This window comes from Dysidea avara, chromosome 9 (assembly GCF_963678975.1).
Source record: "Dysidea avara chromosome 9, odDysAvar1.4, whole genome shotgun sequence".
NCBI classification, from domain to species: domain Eukaryota; kingdom Metazoa; phylum Porifera; class Demospongiae; order Dictyoceratida; family Dysideidae; genus Dysidea; species Dysidea avara.
In genome coordinates, this window is record NC_089280.1 from 22,611,011 (window position 1) to 22,637,327 (window position 26,317).

The 26,317-nt window shown below is 39.0% G+C and overlaps 1 long non-coding RNA gene across 1 annotated transcript; it reads left to right on the top strand.

Moving 5' to 3' along the window:
• Positions 1-515: 515 nt before the first annotated feature.
• Positions 516-22,758, top strand: LOC136266557 (uncharacterized). Its single transcript, XR_010706168.1, has 2 exons — positions 516-925; positions 22,388-22,758. It is a non-coding gene; the product is annotated as an uncharacterized lncRNA (long non-coding RNA).
• The last annotated feature ends 3,559 nt before the right edge of the window (positions 22,759-26,317 follow it).

Genomic DNA, 26,317 nt, shown 5'->3' on the forward strand with positions numbered 1-26,317 from the left:
CTGTGGTGGCTGATGATCTGCCCTTGCCAATGATATTGATGGCTTCGTCTCCCGTAATCTTGCCTTCCTTAACGCACTTGAACAAAAAAGAAACTTCATCTTTTCCCGCCATATCCACGCGCACTTTTAAGTTGTACAGTAAGAACTCTTAAATACGCATTATGACGTCGCATGCCACGAAGAAAGAAGTACTGATCACATGCACATGACGTCTTATTATTCTATGGAAATTTTTGAGAAGCGAGAAAATATTATATTATATTATATTTATTACTGTGCAGCAATCAAAAGATTATAACGCACAGGTGTGATCATAAAAGTTACTTAAGTTATTACAAAACTCATTAGGGGTAGAGGAGATCGAGAAGCACTAAAAAAATTTTAGGGAAAGTTTCAAGAATAGAGAAAAAATTGAGAAAAAGGTGAGAAACTTTAGAGAAACTGTTGAGAAATGAGAAAAAGTGAAGAAATTTCTTGGAAATTTCCCAGAAATGAAAGAAATTTCCTTGAAATAGACCGGAACGGGCCACCGTAGCTACCATCTGTTAGGCGGTATCGTTGGTATGGCTGAGCATACTGATACGTCGTACTATCATGATAGAACTGTTGACAAGGCTTCGCCCGGTGAAGGTGAAATCAAGCTTTATACCCTATTTTCCTACCCGCTGAGTACTTATAACCTCTCACACAACGGACCTTGTAATGTGTACGTACGTGAAGGATGTCGAGATCATAATGATTGTCAAAGAACTTGTAATTTCTATCACCATTTTGTTGTTGTTAATTTTAAAGACATTGACATTGCTGTATTGCTCAAGCTTGATAAAGACATCTGAAAAGGCGAACAATCTCATCTTAATGTTGAAATGTGGACCTGTGATCTTTCAACATCAAAGGATTACGGACCGATTTATAGCAGCCCTGTGTAAGTTGTGAGATTCACAGTCATGTTCATTGTGTATGTGGATACTAGTGTAAAGCACCTATTCGCAGTGTCAAATCCCACCTACCCCAGGGTGGGCAGAGGTGGGAATTTACAAATATTAGATGACAAATCTGGGGACAACTTAGAGTTACAAATCCCTTACTAATTCATATTATTCACCCCGGCAATCACTAATAACATGGCCGAGTATGGCTATTTGAATGCATTGCAAATGTCCCTACAGGGTAGGGTAACAAAATCCCTACAAATACCCACCTGCTGCCTCACCTGTGGTAGGTGAGGTATGACAGATAGGTGCATAAGAAGTATGTACATAGTCGTGAATTTTGGACCCCTGTATTTTAGTTTGGCTGGTCCAAATATTTGAACCCTGGAACAAAAATCTTGAACTCAGAGTGGTATGAGGGGTAGCGCACAAGCTAGGATTCTTGTAGCGTAACCGACCAATTATTGACCATACCTGGTACCTTAACTTCTAACTCAGTGAAGGAAGGTCCTACAAACTTCCAATTTTCACCATCTGCTCCAGCTGTCTCTCAGCTATAAAGTGTGGTCCCATTTTCATAGACCATTCCTTTTAACGCTCTGCATGCTAGACTGAAACCATGTAAAGTACACATTATCAACCACCGTTAAGTATTATCGACCACACATACGTTTTCCAAGTATGAATTATCGACCAGCTACTAATATCCGAGAATATCACTGCGATAAGTTGCTTACAGTGGGAATTGAACCAGGTACCTCTTACCTTAAGAGTTGGTGTCTTACCACTATATCAAGTATTTCCAGGTGACTATAGGCTGTTTTGTACTGCTTATAAATGCTATATGTTCATTAACCCTGTAGTCAACAGCTGAAAGCTTTGCCCAAAAGCTGTTTTGAATAGTTTTGACTAAAAGTTGGTGTTTTAGTTAATGTACTTTAAATTGTACTTATAAATTGCTATGAATTAATTTTGGTAAACTTTGAGACATTGTGAAAGCTAAAATAACTACAGCTTCTGGGGGGCTCAGTCCCCCAGATCCCCTTCTGCCAGACTCTATACTCCGGTCAGCCCCCCTCATATCCTCTGCCACTGAACCAAATGGGTGTGTTATAGCTGATTTGTGGTATGGGACATGCGTAGATCAAAGGCGCCCTTTTGTAACAGAAGGAAAAAGAAGGTGAGGCTAATATTGGCTACTGCTGACCGCTGTGTACAACGAACGATTTTACTCACTAATAACATCTTGATGGTTACTTAATTCATTGTTAGCTAGTCTGTTCATTGGTAGTGCGTTTCCCATGCACAATTGCAAGGTGTATATTGATGCCAATCACTCCAGCCATTGTACTGCTTCACATCATTTTAGATGGGTGAAGCTGAAGTGTCTGATATTCATTAGAGATGTGCCAATCTAGTATTGGATCAGTGCTGATCACAATAATTTGAGCAAAATCAATAGAACCGATTATTTCTGTTGAAGCCATCAGTTCATGATACTGATTTTTCTAATCACCATTTCTTCAAACATGGTAGACTTCTATCATTTCTCTGCTCCATTTATGAAAGAAGCTAAAGTATACTCCATTGAAACTACTAAAAGCCATATAAATATGCACAAGTTAGCTGTTTTAAATACTGAAACTTACCCTTGAACTTACCAGAGGTCCTTGGCAGAAAGCAATGAATAGTGCTATATACACCATATCAAATAGACTAAACTATTAGAGTCTCTGCTACAACAGCCTACAACCATTCCAGGCAAGTCTTGGGAGAACCATGCATTAAAATATTTGTGGTGCTGTCACTACTGATTATCTGGGTGGTGTAATTGAGGCCACACCGCCATTGGTATTGATTCCAGCAACAATGCTGTGATCATCATTCAGCTAACAATTGACCAATTAACTTAGTCTGAGATTAATAAAATGCTGTGAGAACTACCTGTACAAGATCAGTCATCATATTAGATAACTGATATCAGATCGGTATCAGTAAAGCTCAGAAAAGTTGAATCAGTACATCTCTAATATTCATTGATGATTGGTGCAGTGCTATAATAATCTTGGTTAGCTTAATTTATTGGCAAACGAGTGGGTGGTATACAGATAGCAACTCAGTGCAGCGGTTGTACTACTTCCCATCCATTCAGACGAGTGCAGTGCTGTGTGTTTATTCGTTCCAGAGCAATTTAACTCCTTGATGTATTAGCCAAATTCATTGCCTTGTATTGTAACATCCTGTGTTGGTCTGGTGTTTGATTTTGTTTTGATGTCTTTGAACTAATTCGTGGCCAGACCGTGTAGCCAAAAGGAGGTACTTAGCCGTGTTATGATAATACAACTGATTTGTAACACTGGTAGCAGCCTTTGATCTGCCCATGCACCATACTACAATTTGAATTAATAACTGGACAGGCAGTAATTTGTCCAGGGAACCAGCATGAACAAAAATTACACACGTAAGTACATGCAATAATTGAAGTTACATAGAATGTCAGTTCAAGTTGTTACAAATGATCCCATGCAGGGAATTTGATTCAATGATCTGATAGGGAGATTGTTCCAATCATGGATTGTACGTAATTGAATTTATGCAAATCTGTGAATGAGTTTTGACACATTGTAGTGTAGAATAACTATAAAGAGATAACCTTTTTTGTAGCACCGTACTTCATGTTCAAAGAGACAGTACATATTCTTTTGTGGATATCAGATAACTTGGAAACACCTTTCTGGCTGAGGCTTGTACAGGCTGCAACAAATTCACATGCTTGCTCAGAGTGCAACAATTAAAATGACAGTCTCTAGCTTAAAAGAATTGAATTAAAATATGCAGCTATGTATAGTTAGGTACATGTGCACTGCAACCCTAAGGTATAGCTAGTGTAGACTTGACCTTTTGACTGTGGCATAGGCTATCCTACTGATGAACTCAAATGGATCCATACACACAAATTATGCATAGCTACTAGCCATTGCAGATTAATTTAGTAATCCACAATGTTACGTGGATGCACTCATAATTCTTCTGAACAGTAAGAGGCTCTTTACACTCACCATTAAATAAATTACCAGGCATAACACTAAATAATGTCAAAATCAGAGAAAGCCAAAAACTTATATGGGAAGGGACCAGAGACAGGATTACCACTTAGAATGACATGATTAGTGATTAGTGGTACACGTGCTCACATGTATTCAGACACGTTGCAGGAGTAACTGTACACGTAGTAAAGCCATGAAGTTCCCTACTACATCTATGATAGGAAAAAACTATTGTCAGTCTGTGTCATTGTAGATCTCCAGCTATCTTTTTTTCTGTTTGTGGTTCATGTTAGCTATTTAGGGGAGAGGGGAACGATTATTTCAGCTGAAATATTTGGACCCCATTTTAAATGAAGTAGTGCGTGATGCCAGCAGCTTCATAGTCATGCACACTACTTTTTATTGATTTGATGTGATTTTAAGATTATCTACTTTCATGTGATACTCAACTACATGTGCTAAGCACACACAGCATGCCAAGCTAGGGAGTCTGGAGGCACGCTCCCCCAGGGAAATTTTTGAAAATAGATGCTCTGAAATGACATCTGGAAGCTATTTAACATATAAAGCCTCTTTCTCCTTAATTGTTAACATCAAGGATATATTCTGGTAATTCTGTACTACATGCAGTACCAATTAATTCATTTTTTTACTTTCAAAATTTCAGTGAAAGCTTATATAGTTCTTTGAGATACAGAAGCCATTGGGATTGTGGCAAATGCATGCATGATCAATTAGCCAATGCGGTGCCATGCAGATAGCTCACTGGAGCTTTTCAGTGATTTGAGGACAATTAGCATAGATGTAATGGCTTAGACTAAGAAGAACAGTGGCTATATTCTATACCGAATGTTCTATTACAGTATTGCGATGACTGTTCTAATAGAGTACTGTATACTATGATGACTGCTCTATTAGAGTATCTCGATCTTTTTACAAATTCAAGTAGCTGAAAAGTGTTCCGGCCCTGGAGTGGTGGTTGACTCGTTCTTCACCAGATGGTGAGGCAAATAATGAACATCAGGTGTGGCATCATCATACACTCTCTCAATGAATCCTTGTTCTTCCTGTTCTTTGATAATGCCATCATATGTGACTGGATTTCATATAACAAGGCTTCCACACACACACAATCAAACTTACGATTTTACCAGAAATGGATTGCTGGTCTAATACACTATCATATTTCACACTGTACTTCCTTCAGCACTGGCAAGTCTGGTTTCTGTAGCAGCTTTTTTCCGACCCTGTCAAAGCCACGAGTGGGAGATTGACGCCATTAAATGGCCATGGCTTTGTGATAATGGTGTGTAGTGAGCTGGGACTTCACAGAGAGCTCGCCAATAGTGTTCTCAGTTAATTTGGAGTAATTTGAGGGCCATGGAGGGCCCAAACTTGGCCTCTGGATTCCAATCGTCTTCTTACTTCATTTTATACCCCTATATTAAGACCACCGTCCACCCCCACCCTCTCACCCTATTACTACCACCTGTGATATTATTACCCACTCGAAAAAAGCTTCCCAAAACAGGGCAAATTTTGGGTATCAGAAATGTATACACCCACTCAGTGCTAGCTAGTAAACAGATGAATAATTGGTGCAAATTTATTTGCACAGCTGTAGGCACTGGGAAGTTATTACACAATGATTCCTTAAAATCGCCATATCTCCTAACAAAGCTTTGTGCGTCGAAGCCTTGTTTTGTCACATTTAGTCACATATAGTTGTAGGATGTTAGGAGTTTTCCTGAGCTTGTTCACAAGTATTTGAGTTCTCTTCTTGCAGATAACGAAGTTGGAGGGAAGATGTGGTTTATCTACTTTCCATGGGAATCTTGTGATGTGTGGTCCTTCAGGGGTTTGAGTGATAGATTGTTGGTATGATTGGAGGAATGCCGAGTCCATGGACTTCGAATTAGCATCTGTTCCAACTGCTTCTACTGACCAGAAGTTCTGTAGGTCTGGTGACTTGAGTTTGTCAATGGTCATCACTGAAGTGATCTGTAGTAGGGCAGATGATGTTTCCTCTGAAATTGCACTTGGTAGTGGCCCAGACAGCAAGTACCCTAGCTTGGATTGTTGAGCAATGGGACCCTGATCTCTCACAATGTGGTCCTGAACAAAGCTCCAATAATAGTCTGTGCCAATGAGGAGAGATATAGTAAAGTTTTCCTTCAGATGTCACTGGTTGGGCTAATTTGAGGCATCGAAGATGTGGCATACTGTGGACAGACAGAGGTTGAAATTGAGTTCTGAATGGGAGCTGAAATTGACAACACAATTATAACAGATAAGGGTAACAGCTCACCAGACTCTGTCTCTACTTCCACCATGGTGGTTCCAAGTTTTTGCTGTGTCAAAGCTGTGGTCCCAAAGGAGACTACTACTACATCTGTTGTTGACACAGGAGTAATTTGTAGCTCATTGGCCATTGCCACCGAGATAAATGAGCGTTGTGCACCCTCAATGAAGTGTATGTTTGCCTGGGTCCTGATACCACCAGCAATTATTGGGGCAACAGCTGTTTTAAGCAAACAGGTTGTGGTGTTGTTCTCAGAAGCCTCACAGTGTGATGCTGGTGTTAGGAGTCCACTGGTGGGTGTGGTGACCTCTGTCTTCTGCTCATCACTCGCCTCTTCTGAAGTAATGGTTGTTTCACTGTTGCAAAGGCTGGTGTGATGTTTCTTTTTGCACTTCCTACAATGAAACTTGGATGGGCACTGAGATACCCTGTGGCGAGCAAGACAATTAAAACAAAGTGTATTGTCCTTGACAATGTCAAGTCATTTCTGATAATCTGTGACAACATTACAATTATGTGTAGGATGGTGTCCTTTGCAAAACACACACTGTTGCTTACGCTTGCTGTTGAAGCCATCTTGGAGCTGTTTCTTATTGAAGTGATCTCTAGAATTAATGATGAATGTTGCACTTGATCTTGGAATCTGCTTGTGTGGTTGTATTGCCCACACTCAAGGACTCTAATTTCCTTAAGAATTGCAGCCATGAGATCAGAAAGAATCCATTGAGAGTTTGAATGTTCTCGTGCAAGATTTCTCTGGACATCTATGGGTAGTTTGTCTAAGATGACCAGTACAAGTAGTTCACCATACGATGTTTCTGATTTTCCTAATGATGCCAGCCCTCGAATGTGGCTTTCCACTGAGTCATAAAAAATTTGAAGACTAGTAAGACTATTTGATGGGGATGGCATGTCTCTGAGGGCTCGCATATGAGCATCCACTCTTTGACCATAGTGGTCTTCTATCTAGTAATGCAATGGAGTTGGTATAATTTGCCTCAGTGAGTGGAAGACCTACAATTGTTGTAGCAGCATCTCCCTACAACTGCGCCTTCAAGTAGGAAAACTTCTGGATCCTACTCAAGTTGGGGTTGGCATGGATCGTCATGTAGAAAGAATCCCAGAATGTTAGCCAGCTCAAGGGGTCTCCTGAGAACATAGACAACGTAAGCTTGGGAAGACCAGTGTTGGCAAACTGTTGATGGTCTTGAACTGGTGGAGTCACACAAGTTGTGATTACTAAGGCTGGGAATCTGTGAGCTTGTGTAGACAGTGGCGATTCATAGAGGTTCCTTGGGACAAATGCCCTAGACATAAATGGCCTGTAAGGACTGATACTGCTAGGTGTAGCGGCTGTGTAGTAGGTTGCTGGAATTAATGGAGGTGGCCTTGATCCATCACTGTAGAGCAAGCTTGTCATTCTAGGGGGTGGCATTGTAGCCCGTTGTGTGCTAGTTACTTCAACATAGTACTCATCTGTAGGTAAGTGGTAAGTAGTAGCTGTTGACACATAGGAAGTAGCCATAGATAAGTGGGAAGTAGCAGGTGTAGATACATCTGAGGTAGCAGCTGTAGGTACATGGGAAGTAGCAGCTGTAGGTACATGGAAGGTAGCAGCTGTAGGTACATGGGAGGTAGCTTCTGATGTCATGGAGGTAGTTGACAAGGGAATATCACTAGCTTACTTGTTGATTGTGTTTGGCTTCCATTAGACTGTACCTGACTGACTGGTGTTGGAGAGACTCTGCCAGAGTGTCTTGTAGTGTTTAATTAAATGTACCTCCGTGCTCGAACGATCTTATCCATTATATCTTCATGTAACTCTTCTGCTTCCATCACAGCTGTCTCTAGCTCACTTGCGTCATCATACAGTTTTAATAATCGCTCATCAATATGTGTCAACTTCTCCATCTTTCTGGTGAATTGTTCTATAGAATTGTTTAATGACGTGATCGTGTAATTGTCGAATTCTCCATTAATTAGTTCGTTAATCTTAGTGAAGAGTCAAGTCACATGACCCTTTTATCCTCTCTGTGAGGCTATTAGATGAGTCGGCTCCTCCATTGGTTTGCTAAAACAATGGCAACAATAACAGTTCAAATTATAGGAGTGGCTTGCCTTGACGGGTACCATTAAGAATAAATTGCCACGGTACCACAACTTATGCGACTGGGGTTATAGTTGATAGTAGCAACGAGAGTAGCAAACCAAAACTGGTCACATTTTCACAATATAATGCCAATATGGCGACAGAAGGTTCAAGCCAGGAGCTAACGACTCGATAGAGCGTGATTGATACAGATAATGATGACACGCTACAACACACACAGCAACAACTTAGCATACGTGATGACACACTATATTTAGACTATATTATTGTTATGTTCTAATTAATGTCACAGTCAATTTCCTACAACTAGGAGGAACTGACTCATCTAGTAGCGATACAGCTCGAGGTCACAAAGCACGCACACACGCCATGACAGATTAACTAACAACTATATGAATACAATCAAGTCATGTGTCTAGCTATATACCTATACATTACGTCAGCTGTGATTACATCAGTACTAAATGTTATTCTACACAGACGGCGGCTTGTCAGACAACAAAAAAATTGTGGTCAATCTGGGTGAATCCAATAATATGCTGTCTGCACTTCAGTAGATACGTGTTGCACTTCACAAAATTCAAGAACCATGAAACACCTGGCAACATTGGGTGACTCTAAAATATTCACTACTACAACTCGCACATTACGCAATGAAGTCACGTGCAAGTGCAACGCCAAAAAATTTCCCCCTCGAAATATTTAGGCAATATCACCCCTTCCCCTCGTAAATCGCACATGCAACTAAAACAGCCCGTTTTTTTTTTTCAATTTACTATAGACGTACACTTACTCAAAAAAGTCTCCCAGATAATTGGATACCGGTAGTTATGACTGCGTCGCGTAAAACTGGTGAAGCACAGCTTATTGAACTCTTTACCGGGTTCCTTAGTCATTACCATACAAAGACTGGACCTGTGAACGTGTATGTAATGAGAGGATGCCAGGAGAATGGGCATAGTAATTGCCGCAGCACAACATGTATTTTATGGCACCATTATGTTATTGTTTATTTGTCCGATATTGAAGTGGCTGTATTGCTCGAGCTTGATAAAGAAAATAAAGGAGGACAATCCTGTCTTAATATTGAGCAATGGAATTGTGGCCGTCCAGCAACTGAAGATCATGGACCAGTTACCAGCAACCTGCTGTAAGCTTGTGTGCACATGGATGTATTGCCATAGATTGTTAATCCTACATGAAACATTCACTTAAGGGTGCTCTGTACAGTTCGTACTAAGCTTCCCAAGGCATAGTCTGTTTTGCACTAAAAGAAATTTTATGGTCGCTTAATTAGTCTGTGACATGTTGACACATTTTAGTACCCATAAATTAGGTATCCCATAGCAACAAGCGCACGCATCTTGCTATTCTACACCCTCTCACTTAAATTAGAACTACTCCATCATTTTTAATCCAATGGACATGAAATTTTCACACAAGCTACTTTAGTAATTTTGCCAAAGAAGAGCGTTTGTCATTTTTAAATAGCAAGTTCAGATCAGGGGCATAGCCAGAACCCGGGCATCAATAATTCGAGATACTCTAATAGAGCAGTCAGATCGAGATATACCAGTCTCAGTATTCAGAGAAGCAGTGTAGCTAGCTACGTATGTAGTTATAAATAAGGAGGTGTAGTTGGTGGAGGGAAGATCAAGGGCGTAGCCAGGAAGGGAGGGGGGAGGGTTCAGATGAACTCCCCTTTCAGAAGCAGAATATTTTAAATCTAAAATCACATCAAGTCTTACAGCCCTGGAGCTCTGGTAGCATAGATATTATATACTACGCATCTATGCCGGTAGCTACTTGTGCACTAGCGCTCCTCTGTACTACTCTTGAGGGTCGCATTGCATTAATGCTGAACTATTGCAAATCATCGAGATCTGTTGAATCACATGATCAGTAACGCATGTGATGCATGGTGAAAATGGCAAATTAGTGTTGAATGGTTGAGGCAGACATATTACAAGGTAGCAGCTGCGATAAACTTGAGTGGTCGTGTTATACATGTGTCAGGTGAGCACAAACTGTGAATAATTGATGTATATTTATCTGACGAATGGTTTGTTTTTGTCACATGTTGTGGGCACGTGATGTCTCGAATACATTGGAGTACAAGCCAAGTCTAAAGTTACTGACCACCAACAGGAGGACCGACCGAGGATAATGTATACCCGGAAGGAAGTATTGCCAACTAAGCAACTCGGAGTGTGGAGGGTTCCCATGTGCTAGAAAATTTGAAGTTGGCTATCACGGTCTGGAAGTGGAGATTAAGTTACAATAGGTTTATAGTTTCTATAAGCTGCGTAAACAGCAGTGTGTAGGTTTTAGCTAGTTAGCTAGATGCACAAACAGCACCTTTTAATGTTACTGCCTAAGGGCACATTTTGTGTATGCATGATTTTCGTTCAGACGGGGAAGCATCCAGGCCTTCCCCCACGAACATTCCACTTTACTTTTTGGTCTTCAAGTTACAGCTAGGCCCTGGCATCACCAAAAGTCTGGCTATGCCCCTGGTTCAGATGATGAATAACATGAAAGTAAAGAAAGGGATTTCTGGGAGTGTCAACCCGAAAGATAAATATGTGATGAATGAGAAGCTAAAAGACAAAAATAAAAACGCGCAATGGTTTGTGCTGTTTAGCATAGTGTATCATAAAAGTATCAAGGCTCTAGTATGTAAACTGTAGGACTAGTTCTAGTATAAAGGGAAAAACTGTAACTCATGTTCTAAAGCAAATTTAGCAGTTGGGTTTGGACTAAACTGTGTACTAGTGTTAGTTTATATCCAGTAAAAAAGTACAGAACATTTGCTAAAAACATTTGTAAGTTATAGAACAAATTAAATTTCGTGGGAAGCCATATAAGTGGACTGTACAGAGCACCCTCAACACCTTTAATCCTTACCTACAGCATTTTTAGCTTTTGTTAAAAAGGAAACTCAAACCCACAACTGATTGTAATACTTGATCATGTGTGGGCCGGATTATTAATCTACAAGTACAAGGAAAAGTTAGGAATTTTAAGTGGGGTAACTATTCAGTGGACTGGACTACTGGACTGACATTTTTTTTGGTTTTTGCACATTCTATGGTTGGATTTACGGGGTCTTGCTAGTAAGCACCCGTAGGGCACCTGTAGCCCACTTCTAAATGCTGAAGACAAACAGTGGAATATGCGAAACTGTAAATTGCTACTGTTCATTATGCCACTATACAGTGACCCTGGTGTGTAGTAATGCTGCAGGTAGTGCAGGGAATGTGACAGCAATAGTTAACCATCGATCAACTTGCCAGTAGACAATATCCTTCGAGATATCCTTATAGCAAAGCTTGAGGAGCAAGCTAGCCTCACTATTCCTGCTGCCAGACTTCTATTTCAGTGCAGGGGCTTATCAATTAAAGGTTATAAGTGCCTGTACTGAAAAACCTCTAATTGGTAAGCCCTTGCAAAGAGGTCTGGCCATGCAAGACTAGCTTGCTGTAAGGACATCTCGAAGGATATTGTTTACTGGCAAGTTGATCACTGGTTAACTATTGCTGTTACATTCCCTGAACTGCCTGCAGCATTACTACACACCAAGGTAAGGAATAAGTGCTGTATAGTAGGGCTGAGCGATACTGCCATTTTAGTATCACGATCGATACTGAAGCCACTATTCACGATACTGAATAGTTCACGATACTTATGAATAAGTCAATCTAATCCAAAACAGCCAAGCTGTAAAAAAAGTGTGCGGCCCTCAGAAAGGCTATGGTGAAAAAAGATGTGAAATCCAAGGTGGCGGCCAAGAAATGGCTGTGATGGTAGGTTAATGGTAAAAATTTTAATAATGACAATTCAGGTAAATTTTGTGAAGCAGCACAAAAATTCACCTGAATTGTCGTTATTAAAATTTTTACCATTAACCTACCATCACAGCCATTTCTTGGCCGCCACCTTGGATTTCACATCTTTTTTCACCATAGCCTTTCTGAGGGCCGCACACTTTTTTTTACAGCTTGGCTGTTTTGGATTAGATTTCATTTCTTTTTGTATTTGTATACCCCAAAGCCGGCCTATGGCCAGCTTTGGGACTTTTTAACCTATTTTTTTCTTTACTACAGGAAGAAGGAAAGATGAAGTAGATGTACTTTAAATATTTTATCAGTAAATGTACAAATTATATATATAATACATATGTGACCGGATTTGCAAAAAGGGGCCTTCCACACACATCCAATTTGCCAACTTTGACAATCGATAACTTCAGATTGGAAGAGCTATTGCCTTGAAATTTGGGCAGTGGTGATTTCTTTGCAGCTGAACTCTCCACATGATGGTTTCTTTGTAGCTGAACTCTCTACAAGGCAATTTCTTCTAGCTGATCTCTCTACAGGGAGATTTGTTTGTAGCTGAACTATCTACAAGGTAACTTCTTCTAGCTGATCTCTCTACAGGGTGATTTGTTCGTAGCTGAATTCTGTACAGGTGATGTGTTTGCAGCTGAGCTCTTTACAAAATGGTTTCTTTGTAGCTGAACTCTCTACATAGTAACTTCTTCTAACTGATCTTTCTACAGAGTGATTTGTTTGTAGCTGAACTCTCTACAAGGTAACTTCTTCTAGCTGATCTCTCTACATGGTGATTTGTTTGTAGCTGAATTCTGTATAGGTGATTTGTTTGCAGCTGAGCTCTTTAAATAATGGTTTCTTTGTAGCCGAACTCTCTCAAGGTAACTTCTTCTAGCTGATGTCTTTACAGGGTCACTAGTTTGTAGCTGAATTCTCTACATGGTGGTTTCTTTGTAACTGAACTCTCTACAAGGTAACTTTTTCTAGCTCATCTTTCTACAGGGTGATTTATTTGTAGCTGAATTCTGTACAGGTGGTTTGTTTGCAGCTGAGCTCTTTAAAGAATGGTTTCTTTGTAGCTGAACTCTCTACAAGGTAACTTCTTCTAGCTGATGTCTCTACAATGTCACTTGTTTGTAGTTGAGCTCTCTACATGGTGGTTTTTTTTGTAACTGAACTCTCTACAAGGTGACCTCTTCTAGCTGATCTTTCTACAGGGTGATTTGTTTGAAGCTGAACTCTCTACAAGGTAACTTCTTCTAGCTGATCTCTCTACAGGTAGATTTGTTTGTAGCTGAACTCTCTACATGATGGTTTCTTTGTAGTTGAACTCTCTCAAGGTAACTTCTTCTAGCTGATGTCTTTACAGGGTCATTAGTTTGTAGCTGAATTCTCTACATGGTGGTTTCTTTGTAACTGAACTCTCTACAAGGTGACCTCTTCTAGCTGATCTTTCTACAGTGTGATTTGTTTGAAGCTGAACTCTCTACAAGGTAACTTCTTCTAGCTGATCTCTCTACAGGGAGATTTGTTTGTAGCTGAACTCTCTACATGATGGTTTCTTTGTAGCTGAACTCTCTACAAGGTAACTTCTTCTAGCTAATCTCTCTACAGGGAAATTTGTTTGTTGCTGAACTCTCTACATGATGGTTTCTTTGTAGCTGAACTCTCTGCAAGGTAACTTCTTCTATTGATCTCTCCACAGGGCGATTTGTTTGTAGCTGAACTCTCTACATGGTGGTTTCTTTGTAGCTGAACTCTACAAGGTGATTTTTTCTAGCTGAACTATCTCTTTCCATAGTTGCATGAACTCCCTACAAGGTAACTTCTTCTAACTGATCTCTCTACAGGGTGACTTGTGTGTAGCTGATCTCTATACAGGTTTCTTATTTCTAGCTGATCTCTTGAATTCTCTTCAGAGTGACTGCTCTATTAGGATGACTGCTCTATTAGAGTATCTCGATCTCGCACTTGCTACACCAAGTTGGATTTCGTGTTATAACTCCGTGGCTTTAAGTCTGATTCTTCTACACCATTGATGAGCCTTTCTAAGATGATTACTCCATCTGTACAACGATTTTCAAAGCATTACCCTAAGCGGTTTATCTGGTAGGAGTGGCAAGCAGTCGTTTTTTTATTAGCTGATCTCGATTGCGTAATTGTTACACACTGTTGGTTTTTTCGTTGTATCTTCCTGGTTTTTACATTGATTTCTTTCAAACCACAAAAGGTTTGAGGTTCAATAGTTAACCTATGCACCCACCGATTTTCAGCTTCTTCCCATACGCGGTTTACCCTGTAGGCATGACAACATATTGGTGTTATGTTTCGTGAATAATCGCTCATAACTCTTTGCCTGTTTATCGTATTCCAGCCAATGTTGGTACCGAGATGCGCCTTTATATTCCCCTTCTGTGTGCCAAATTTCAAGGAAATCGGATATGGCGTTCGAGTTTTATAGCAGTTTTTGTAAGTGTGCGACAAGAAAAAGAAAAATAAGAAGAAAAAGAAAAAAAACGAAGAAACTGAGCCAATTTTTGAAGTCGCATATCTCGGGAACGCGCGAAGCGATTTCGCTCAAATTTGGAATGTGGAGTGCTACAGTTGGAGGGAATGTCCACAGCAAAAATCGTCTTGTTTCATCAAGGAAGCACAGAGCTACGGAGGTGTGAACATTGCGTTTTCTTTCTTCCTGTCAATATACTCACGGGTGTTACGCGCCGGCTTCTTGGGCCGCACGACACACTACCGTGTGTCTTGATCATAGCTGCTGCTACATACTGTATTGCTCAGCATTCCTGCAGGAAGTCCTTATAGGTGATAGTAAACTAGCCACTATCATTCTTGTTTTACAGTAACAGTTATTATAACACATGCTTTGAGGTTATGTTGTGGTGTTCACACCTCTCTGCAGGGGAAACCAGGTGGGTGGACTTTATCACTTACAAGGATTCTTAGCCTAGTACTGCATAACAAATGGATTTCAATGACAGTAATGTACAGGCATGGTATCACGATAGTTAATAACAAAATATCGCAATATCAATACTTTCAAAATATCGCGATATATCGCTAAAACGGTAGTATCGCTCAGCCCTACTGTATAGTGGCATAATGAACAGTAGTGAAATTATTAAGAGACAGTTTTCGCATATTCTGCTGTTCGTCTTCAACGTTTAGAAGTGGGCTACAGGTGCCCTAAGGGTGTTTACTAGCACGATTCCACAAATCCAACCATAGAATGTGCAAAAACCAAAAATATGTCAGTCTAGTAGTCCAGTCCGCTGAATAGTAATGCCCAATTTTAAGTCATGCGTTGCCAATGTTGCAAGCACATGCTTGCCATGTTACAGGTGCTTGCTGAAATATAACTCATTGTTGTGCCTTGACACTTGTAAACAAGAAATGTAGTGTTGATTAGTACAAACAAAGTTCATTACACCTCCCTCTAATTTGGTACAGCTGTTCCTGTCCATTTTAAATGCGCATGAGCGGTGGTACTATGTTTTCAGCCAATTGCATTAATTTTCAGTATCAAACTTGTTGTATTCTCTTTGTACCTGTGCATACCACATTAGAAGAATAGCACCAGGCTTATTGTTTTCATCTGAGAACATGCCGCAACTATGAAATTGTGAAGTGGCCATTACATTTCACTTTCAGCTTTGTTCAGTCTGCTACACAACGTTTACAAACCAAGAACACTACGAGAAGGTCCTCTGCAATCAATCCAGTCACAACAGAAAACTTGAATGTTTCCCATTACAAACTAGCCTCGCATGGCGTAGGGTCTGGACATGCAAGACTAGTTAAATGAGAACTATGTGATGTTGCTAGTTTTTAAGTGTGCGTGCATCTTCATAAATGCCACACAAATTTGATTCTCAATAAAGCAGTGTGTATAGATTCTCGGATAGTAATAAATAGTTTGAGTTTGGCCGCCTTTCCTGTATACGGCAATGCTATGAACAAAGGAAAGATGGCCAAACTCAAACTATTTATTGCTATCAGAGAATCTATACACATTGCTTTATTGAGAATCAAATTTGTGTGGCATTTATGAAGATGCTCACACACTTAAAAAACTAGCAACTTCATAACACTATAATAATAATATTGTATTATCTGATTACCTAATATTATTTTACAACTTGCACACCTTGCACACAGCCGCATTATGATATCATTACTTTTTGTCGCAGTTAACTCTGCTTTACTTGGACGTGCACTTTTTTTCAACTACAAGCTGTTTTTGGATAGGATTAAACTTCCAATCACTAGTGAGAGCTTTGCTAGCAGGTGTAGTTACAAGGTTCCTTGTTAGATTCTGTAAGGAATGAGTTCCCTGCAAAGTTGATTGTTTGACAACAGAGTGTTCTTTGTTACAGATTTGATCAAGGTGTGAATTTAGGTTAGTTACAGTATTGGATAATGTTTCTTCAATGGTTTTCACCTTGCTGTCAATTAGGTCTTGCTTCTTTTGCATATCATCAAAGAATTGAAAGGCAACCTCAACTTTTGGGTTACAAACTTTACAGAAAAACTTTACATTAGTGTTTATTGAGCACAGTACCTTTAACTCTTCCTCTGACAGTCCAGCACACTTTCTGTGCTCCCACTGGCCACACCAGACACATTCAATACAGTCAGCTTCAGTGTTTTTACTGCATGTAATGCACGGGTAGACAGAAGTTCTGCCCGCCTTTACTGGTGACTGTGGGGAGTCACCAGGTTGTCTGTTACACTTGTGCCATGGGTTAGACACAACTTCCCATAAGCTGAACCATAAAGTTGCCAAAGGTGAATAGAACTTGAGCCCTAGTAATTGGTCTGCCATTTGCATGACTGTTTTGCCTCTCTAGTAGGCTTTCCAAAATGATATAAGTTAAATATTCAGTGAAAAATCCAAAGAAGAAAGCCTAGCTGCAACCGACAATCGAACCTTGATTTGAAATATGTTAGAATGTCTGAACAACTCCACTAATGAAGTTCCCTTAACATATGGTATTTACATGCATGCTCTTTCAAGACTCACAGTAGTGAGTCGCATGGGCAAGGAAAGTAGGGTGCGCGACTACCGTCAGTTATTTACACGAACGACTAACTCTAATAGAACGGACACCTAAAACCTACCTTTAAAATTATTCTTTTGTAAAAAAAACCTTGCGATACAACAAAACCTTTGGTATATTGGTATATAAACATATTACTAAGTGAGTAATCCCTGTTATATTTTAGTAACACCGCATGAAATTTTGCTAGTTAGAACAAGCCGCCAACTTTTTATATATTTATATCTTATACTGTGATAGTTGCACAGCCTTGGATTTGCTATCACAAGTTCTTTGGCTAGTTAAGTTTCTTCAGTACAAATCTTGCAACTCCATCTCTCCTGCGAGAGCTACCATAAGCAATTTCTCAAAGTTTCATTCATTCACTCTTACGCTTCATGGGATAATGTTTGATATGTATTTAAACATATGGAGTAGTTTTGCTCGATTATGACCTGCCATTTTTCTGGGAAGTGGTGGGTTAATTTCCAAGTGTGCTCATAGGATAATAATGTCACCTACGCTAATTGCTGACTTATTTTGTGGTCTTTTAGAACCCTATCTTATATTTAAGACACCTCTAACTACAGTAGTGTTTATTCACAGTCAGTGAACTCAGTGCAAACTCGGCCATAAGCGTCAATGCTAGGTGAACATGATCAGTGTAGTGCACTCAATGAACTTGCTATCGTGCGTGCTATTCTCGTAAGTGTTTGTTATTCAATTGTTATTTAATAATGGGTCTGAAGTAGTTAGCTAATACAGCCCACAATACAGCTTTGTTTGTGCATTTCAAGGGACAATCCAGTATAATAAGAAGTTTGGGGCACATTCTCACCTGCCAGGAAATGGCATTTACTGACAATCTGTTTACTGATGGTTTAATGGTGCCTAGAAGCCATGCCCTATTGAAGTTGCAACACTGACAAGTACCTGCCTACTTGTACCAAACTATATTCTTTGGTTTTGTCACTTCATGTCCCAAGCTATGATGTAATACACACAATAACTGTTCAAGCTGTTGTGATATCCAAAGGTGGCTTGTATGAAACTAGCTATTAGCTTTATGCATTAATTTTTTGATCTTGCTCGGTGACAAAAATGTGTGATATCCTAAAACAAAAACAGGCTTGGGGTTGTAAAAAAGGGTGCTGCCAAGCAAAGTAGGATCAATCAAACAAACTTATTCAACATGACTGGTAAGAACAAGGACTGATGTCAAGTTGCGGCCAAGTAGATTGGAAAATTAACGTGATCAATCTGTTAAACAACTGGTAAGAACAAGGACTGATATCAAGTTGTGGCCAAGTGAATGCAGTATTACCCATTCTCTTTGTACCTAGCTATAGGTATATAATAAAACTGGAGCAAATACACATGCAACTGTTATTAAATTGTCATTTGGCCGCATTTTTTGTAGTGTGCGATTGTAAAAAGCGGCCAAATGACAATTTAATAATAGTTGCATGAGTATTTGCTCTAGTTTTATTTTATAGCTATAGCTAGATACAAAGAGAATGGGTAATACTGCATTCACTTAGCCACAACTTGATATCAGTCCTTGTTCTCACCAGCTGTTTAACAGATTGATCATGGTAATGTTCCAATCTACTTTGCCGCAAATATCATTCCTTGTTCTTACCAGTCATGTTGAATAAGTTTGTTTGATTGATCCTACTTTGCTTGGCAACGCCCTTTTTTACAGCCCCAAGGCTGTTTTTGTTTTAGGTATACATGACTGCTCTATTAGAGTATATTGATCTTTTAGTAAGAGGGCTCATGTTGCCTCTGTAAATGCTTCCCTGAGAGATGAATGCAAGAAAATTCTTGTGCTGTGCCATACACTATTACTCACTTGTTTTGTCCTGCCACACTAAATGGTGTGTTGGGCCTAGGTCCTGCTGTAAACTCAGAAATCTAAATTTCCCCCACCCCCTCCCTGCACTCCAGCTATCATTTACTGACTCAAAAGTGAAGTGGCCATTACTCTTTGTTTTCAGCTATGTTCAGCCCATTACACAGTGCTACAAACAAAGAACAGGAGGATAAGTGCCTCTGTAATCAATCCAGTCACCACGAAAAATATAGACGATTTGGATGCCCCAACTATCAATTACTGACTCGAAAGTTATGCTTTGCTTTCACCTATTTTCAGCCCGTTACACAGCGTTACCAATGAAGAACAGAATTAGAAGCACCTCTGCAATCACCACATAAAATACGGATGATTCGTGCTTACAAATGTAGGGAAGCCATGCATCACGTTACCGCGATTTGACACCTTGGGCTAAAAGAAATGGGACACAAAGGAGGACAAAGGTAAGTCTATGAAGCATGCATTGTATGTACTGCGGTATGCTAAAAGACACATCTCGGGATGAAGTGATATCGAACAGTGAAAAATCTAGCCCATAGCCTTAGCTGTTATTGACTTATGCTTGCCGGAAGGCATCAGTCAGTAGAAAGTTCCATTAATTTTTTTTAAATTTTAATCTATTGGAAGCATTTAGGGTTGTACTGGAGGCACTTTTAGTCTTTGGTTATACCTAACCAATACTGCCAAGGCACCAGGATAGTGTTATGAAGCTGGGTTTTGGGTGATATTTTTGGCCAGAAAAACCCAAACCCTCCATGATCTCTAATATACAGTATGGAGGTTTGGGTTTTTCTGGCCAAAAATATCACCCAAACCCAGCTGTATGATTGCTAGCTAGTGTACTGTGTGATGATCCCTCCTGCCATAGCTTTACACTTGTCCTGTTAGTTTCACAGTTAGGAAGTTGTACTGCCCATTGTTAATTCAAACTAGTGCTCATTTTAGCTGTCACCTAATGTTCCTACTATCAAGCAGTACAGTAGTACTGTTTAAGTCGGGATCACCACCAAAAATTTCATGTGCCTCCCAAACGTCTGCCTTTGAAGATCACCCTAGAGACATCTTACTTGACAAAAACCACCTTTACGGAATAGTACTAGTCCATATAGTATATAATACAGCATTAAATATAACAAAACACTTACAGGTGGCCGGATATAGAATTTTAAAAATTGCCATTTCATCTCACTGTCTGCCTGCCAGCCACACTGCCTGACCACAGTCACTAGGCTAGAGGCCAAACGAAGCAGCACACAGCCACCATTTTATGCCATAATAATAAACTTACCGGTGGGAGGTGCTTTTTGGGGCTCTGATGAATGTAAGCCCTCTGTGCCTTGTCTTTTCTTTAACCTTCAATCAGGCTGCTTGTCTTCTTCATCCAAGGAAACCATATCAAAGCATTAATTTACCATATCAACACTTTCCTTCAGCAGCATAATTATTATATTAGATGCCACAGAATTATTTCAGAGCTGGCTTCAGTCTCGGCACTGCTATAACTTATCATAGTAACCATATTGATTCTATTGAAAAGATCCAAAGGCGAGCTCTACGTTGGATATTTAATGACTATGATTACAGCCATAGCGTATCAGCCATGTTACAAAATCTCAGCTGACCCACCTTGCAATATCATCATAAAATTATATGCCTTTCTTTACTATACAAATCCATTAACAATCTTACAGCTCTGGAAATTTCAAACTACCGTACAACAACAAATATCGGCAAAACTAATATTTGACGATTTGCTATAAAATTGCAGTTGGCAAAAATTCTAATTGGCGAAATACTCTGATTGAAAAATTGGCTAGTGGTGTACGGAGGATGCTGTAGTCTACGCTGGATTCAGTCACTGTATGCATCAGTCTGGTGGAGTCGTTATTCATGATTGAACCAGGCCTGGATTTGACCCGCTTTAAGCAATATCTGGGTCCTGCTTCCATAGTAATTCGAGCCGAGATAATTAGAGCCTACTGTACTCGAATATCTGTACTGCTGCAGCCCAATTTCTTTCGTGGGCCACACCAACTTATCAGGATCATTAATGCCGTCTGTAGGCATACTCAACCCATTTATCAATGACTGCACACGAATTCATGTCTGTTGCTGTCTGCAAGCTAGCTTACATGGAGCCACGCCTACTTATTGAGTACCTGGTCTAGTATGTAAGCCACACCCATTGGAACCACACTAATTTACCAGTTTTGTCAAAACTACTTCAACAACTGTTTGACCCAAGGCTTGGAAATAATATTTACTAAATTTAAATTTGGCGGTTTAGTGACGAATCGCCAGTTTGCCAAATTTAGTTCACTGCCATATGTAATTGATATACGGTACTTTACAAGTTTTCATATAGTAATAGGATTTACCACCAGCAGACATATAATATTGCCAATGTTAAAACAGATGCCTACATGAGCAGTTTTTTTTCCGTGAACCATCAGGGAATGGAATGCTCTACCCCCACATGTTATAGAATCAATATCAATCAATTTATTTCATGATCAAATAGACAATTAATATAAGTAATCTGTACTTACCTTTGTAATTATTTGTAGTAGTTTTCTTTGTAATTGTTTGGGACAAGCTAGTCCCCAGCAGTGCTGCACCAAATAAATAAATAAGAGGTTTACTAGCTAGTTTGCGATTGGGATCCAGTTCGCGATAGGTTTGTGACCACACCCATCAAATAAAGATCTAGGTTGTCTTATAACAATAAAATACGGAGACCACACCTCTTAACAATCTAGCTATTTACTTAACAGTAAACAAGATGACCTCACCCCTTATTGGTCTAACTAGCTGCACATCCCTTGGCTGACTCGAGATATTCTAATACAACAGTTACCCTAATAGAACAGTCACAAGTTACACTGTAGCTAGCTGTGCTACAACAAAAAACTAAACAAATTAGTATTGTTAATTTAAAAATGAAGTAGGGATCTATGCAATAAAAGTAGTGAAAGAAGAGATGAATGATGGTGTTACAGCATACTTTGCCACATTAGCTATTTTGTTCAGTGCCATAGTAGGTAATTCCCACCAAGCTATGCTGTAACACCAGCATTCACCTCTTGTTTCACTACTTTTTATTGCATAGATCCCTACTTTGTTTTGAAATTAACAATTTTTTTAAATGCTAAGTATTTTATGCTACCATTCTTATCCATGTGCTTGCATACACATACTGTGTGAATTTACATTTGCATTCTTCCATTTTCATCTAGGCAACTTGTCCGCAGTGCAGATCATATTATGGCTGACATGGGACCTTATAATGTTTATAAAGACAGCTGTCAGAATTTTGTCAAGCGGTTTTTAGACATTTGGTGTCCTGACCATGGCTACCACACATGGGCTTTTACAAACTAACAATGGACTAGTGGATCACAGTGACAAGTTAGAATTAGATACCTGCAATGTGTAGTTTGTGTTGTGTGCTAACTCTTGTATGACATATATTGAACAAAGTATGTCAATACTGAAACTCGCATTATAAACATTTTCTAGTATTTTTGTGCTATTTACATTTATTAATATTTAGTAAAGAATAGATGTTGATATTGTGTGACATTTTGTGACATTTTGTGATGAAACATTTTAGTGAAGTTCATCCTACATGTGTATATACAGCAGCAATACAGAAGCAGATCTATGGTCTGAGGCCTCCAGTATCATACCAGTAACCCACATAGAAATACTAATAGGTAGTGTTACCACCAAGCATTTAATTTTTTGACAAGTAAATAAGATTAGCATTCAGAAGTTAATTCATGTACAAAAGATAACTGTTTAATTATGAAATCAAATATGTGCAGTGAAGGAAATAAATAGCTGTGATGATTTGAACAGTTATGCTTAGAATCATCTTTCAGATGAAGTATAGTGTTTTCTAATTCTATTAGTAATTTCAAGATTCAGTTACATTGTACGTATATTGATTTAATTCTGTATATGAGCGGGAACTCACACACAGGCTATTGCCTTTTTTCTGTTTTAATGATATCAAAACTTTCAATAAATAATAAGTGTAAGAAAAGGAATTTTAATTAATGTAAATTTCACAGCACCAGAGAGCTCTGCATGTTTGTACTTGAAGTCATAATAGTAAACATTTATTTATTCATTTAAACTTTATGGTAGAGATCCACCAAGGGTCTGCTGGTAACTTGTATACCAGCAGCCTAACAAAAACTTATGTACATACATACATACATACATAACATACATACACTATAATCTTGTGGGATAGTCAGCTACTGGGAGAGTCCATTGGATTGATTGAGAAAGGACAAAAGTTGAATTTATAACCTGGCCATGAAGTTTCTTAGCACAAAGATTTTGTTGCATCGAATTTTGATGAACTTGTGATCAATATTGTTTTGAATTAATGACCATCTTTCCTTTAGAAGAAGAGACTCAACAAGCCTGTCAGCTCAAGACATGTCAAGTTTTATTCCAATGCTTTTTGGTAGAGATCTTGCTTTTAACAACAGTACTGATACATCAATATTGATGGATCAATTGAGTTTGACAAGTAGTATTTAGAATTGCAGCATGTTAATTATTGTATATAGAAGTATTTGATCAATGCATCTTCAATGTATTTGACAAAGAGGTTGATTGATTATGGTTTCAACACTGTTACCTTTGAACAACACATGATTATTCAGATGTTGTTATGGTGACCAAAGCAATGAAGGATCTAGAGTACATCTTCTTTCAGCATTTTTTCAAGAGCTTGAATCTGTCAGTTTACACATGAGATCCAAAAGAAGGGAATCTCTTCAATATGATAAAGATGAGTAGCGTGAACCAGTCTGCAAGTAAACTCCTCCTGTATCCATGCAGTGATGTGGACCAGCTACCAAGCAAAGAACTGGTAGGATACTTGTAAAGGAAAAATGAGTCCCCAACACTCACATTAATATTGCTGTATATACCTTCCTGTGAGCCTTCCATTGACTGGACTAGAAGAGCTGCCAACAGATGACAAGAAATCAAAGAGGAAGAGTAGATCATTACATGATTACAAGTTTTCTAGACAGGTCAGCTCAGCCTCTGTATTTGGAGAAATTCAGTATTCCACAAGTAGTGTTATTACTTATGTGATTCCTTTGTCTTCTGTTAGTAAATACATCCTCATAGATGGGATGGATACAACTAGCAACATTGCTACTCTTCCACTCTCCTACATTCCACTAGAGAGTCACTATGGCCAAGTGTTTTTAGCTCTGCTAGCTAGTCTATTAACTTTACGAAGAAAACTACAGCTGTATGAAAACAAAGATACACTAGGTAACTTTGTGATGCCCAACGGTCTATTCATAGATGCCAGTGGTCTAGTCATTCTTAGTATTGCTCATGATATATGTAAAATGCTGTAGAGTTGGCTGCAGAATGAAAAATGCTTTAAGAAATCTTGCAGGACCTGATTCTCCCAAGGCAGTTAAACATCAAGCAGTGGGAACTAGTGAAGTAGAAAAGAATCCAAAGAATCATAAGAGACATATAACACACAGCTGTCAACATTCAAGCAAGCATTTCAAGGAGAAGAAGAATGAAATTGAAAAGTTCAAAATATCAACATTGAAGCAGATGATAAATCTACACAGTTCTCCATACCAGAAGTAATCACTACTGTAGTATCATGTATAGTATTATCTAATCAAAAACAGCTAAGCTGTAAAAAAAGGTGCAGCCTCAAAAAGGCCATGGTGAAAAAAGATGTGAAATCCAAGGTGGCAGCCAAGAAATGGCTGTGATGGTAGGTTAATGGTAAAAATTTTAATAACAAGAATTCAGGTGAATTTGGTGCCACTTGGTCTTGGCACAAAATTCACCTGACTTGTCATTATTAAAATTTTTACCATTAACCTACCATCACAGCCATTTCTTGGCCGCCACCTTAGATTTCACATCTTTTTTCACTATGGCCTTTCTGAGGCTGCACCTTTTTTTACAGCTTAGCTGTTTTTGATTAGATTTCACTTCTTTTTGTATTTGTATACCCCAAAGCCGGCCTATGGCCAGCTTTGGGGATTTTCTTTTCTTTACCACAGGAAGAAGAAAAGATGAAGCAGATGTTAAAAACTTTAAATATTTCTGATTTTATCAGTAAATGTACAAATTATATACATATATATATATATTAATCTAACAACTGAATGTGTTACTGTATAATACTCTCAATAGCAGCTTGATGTATTATATTGAAATACGTCAAGCGATTAGCTAATAGAATTAGTATTACACTTGTTTGTCAAGGTCCCATGACAAAAATATATAATACTAATTTGATTGGCTAAAATAGTGTGGTGTGTTTATATTAGAAGTAAATGTCCAATTTGACAACTATTGTTACCATAGTGATAGATGCCCCCAAGGTATGACATAATATGGTTGCTTAGCAACGGTTGCTAGGTAACCGTTACTAAGGTAAAAGTCATTTTGAGACTATAGCAACGGTTGCCAGGCAATGGTTGCTAAGTGTGATTGGACTTTTGCAGTGGTTATTTTTTGAATTTCTGTTGCCTAGTAACAGTTGCTATGGTTGTCGGATTAATTTGCAATAGGACGAATGACTGTGGTATTTGGGATTAATAGTTCTCGCATTGTAAACAGGAAGGAAATAGTGCTTGGCTTCGCTTCGCACTATTTTACTCCTACCTGTTTACAATGCTCGCACTATTAATCCCGAATACCACAGCCATCCATCCTACTACATATACTAATACAACATCAATATCGTGTCCTGTACAAAAACTCCAATAGCAGCTTGTGGTATATTTTTGATATACTACAGCAAATTAGCCAATAGAATCAGTATATCACTTGTACATTTGATATACGCATCTGATTGGCTAAAATTTTTTATAGCGTTTAGTTGTTTTACCAGTTAGGCATGTCCGACTTGACAACTGCTGGTACCATAGTAACCAATACATGTTACCTAGCAACAACATCTTTGCCTAGCAACCGTTTCCTAGCGCCTAGCAACCGTTGCTAGGTAACCACTGCTGATTTTAGAAATGATTTTGACACCATAGCAATAGCAACCTCCGAAAAGCATGTAACTAGGTCAGGTTTACATTTTGTTGCCTAGCAACAGTTGCTATGGATTGTTGGACCGATTTTCAAGAAGATTGCAGGCTGCA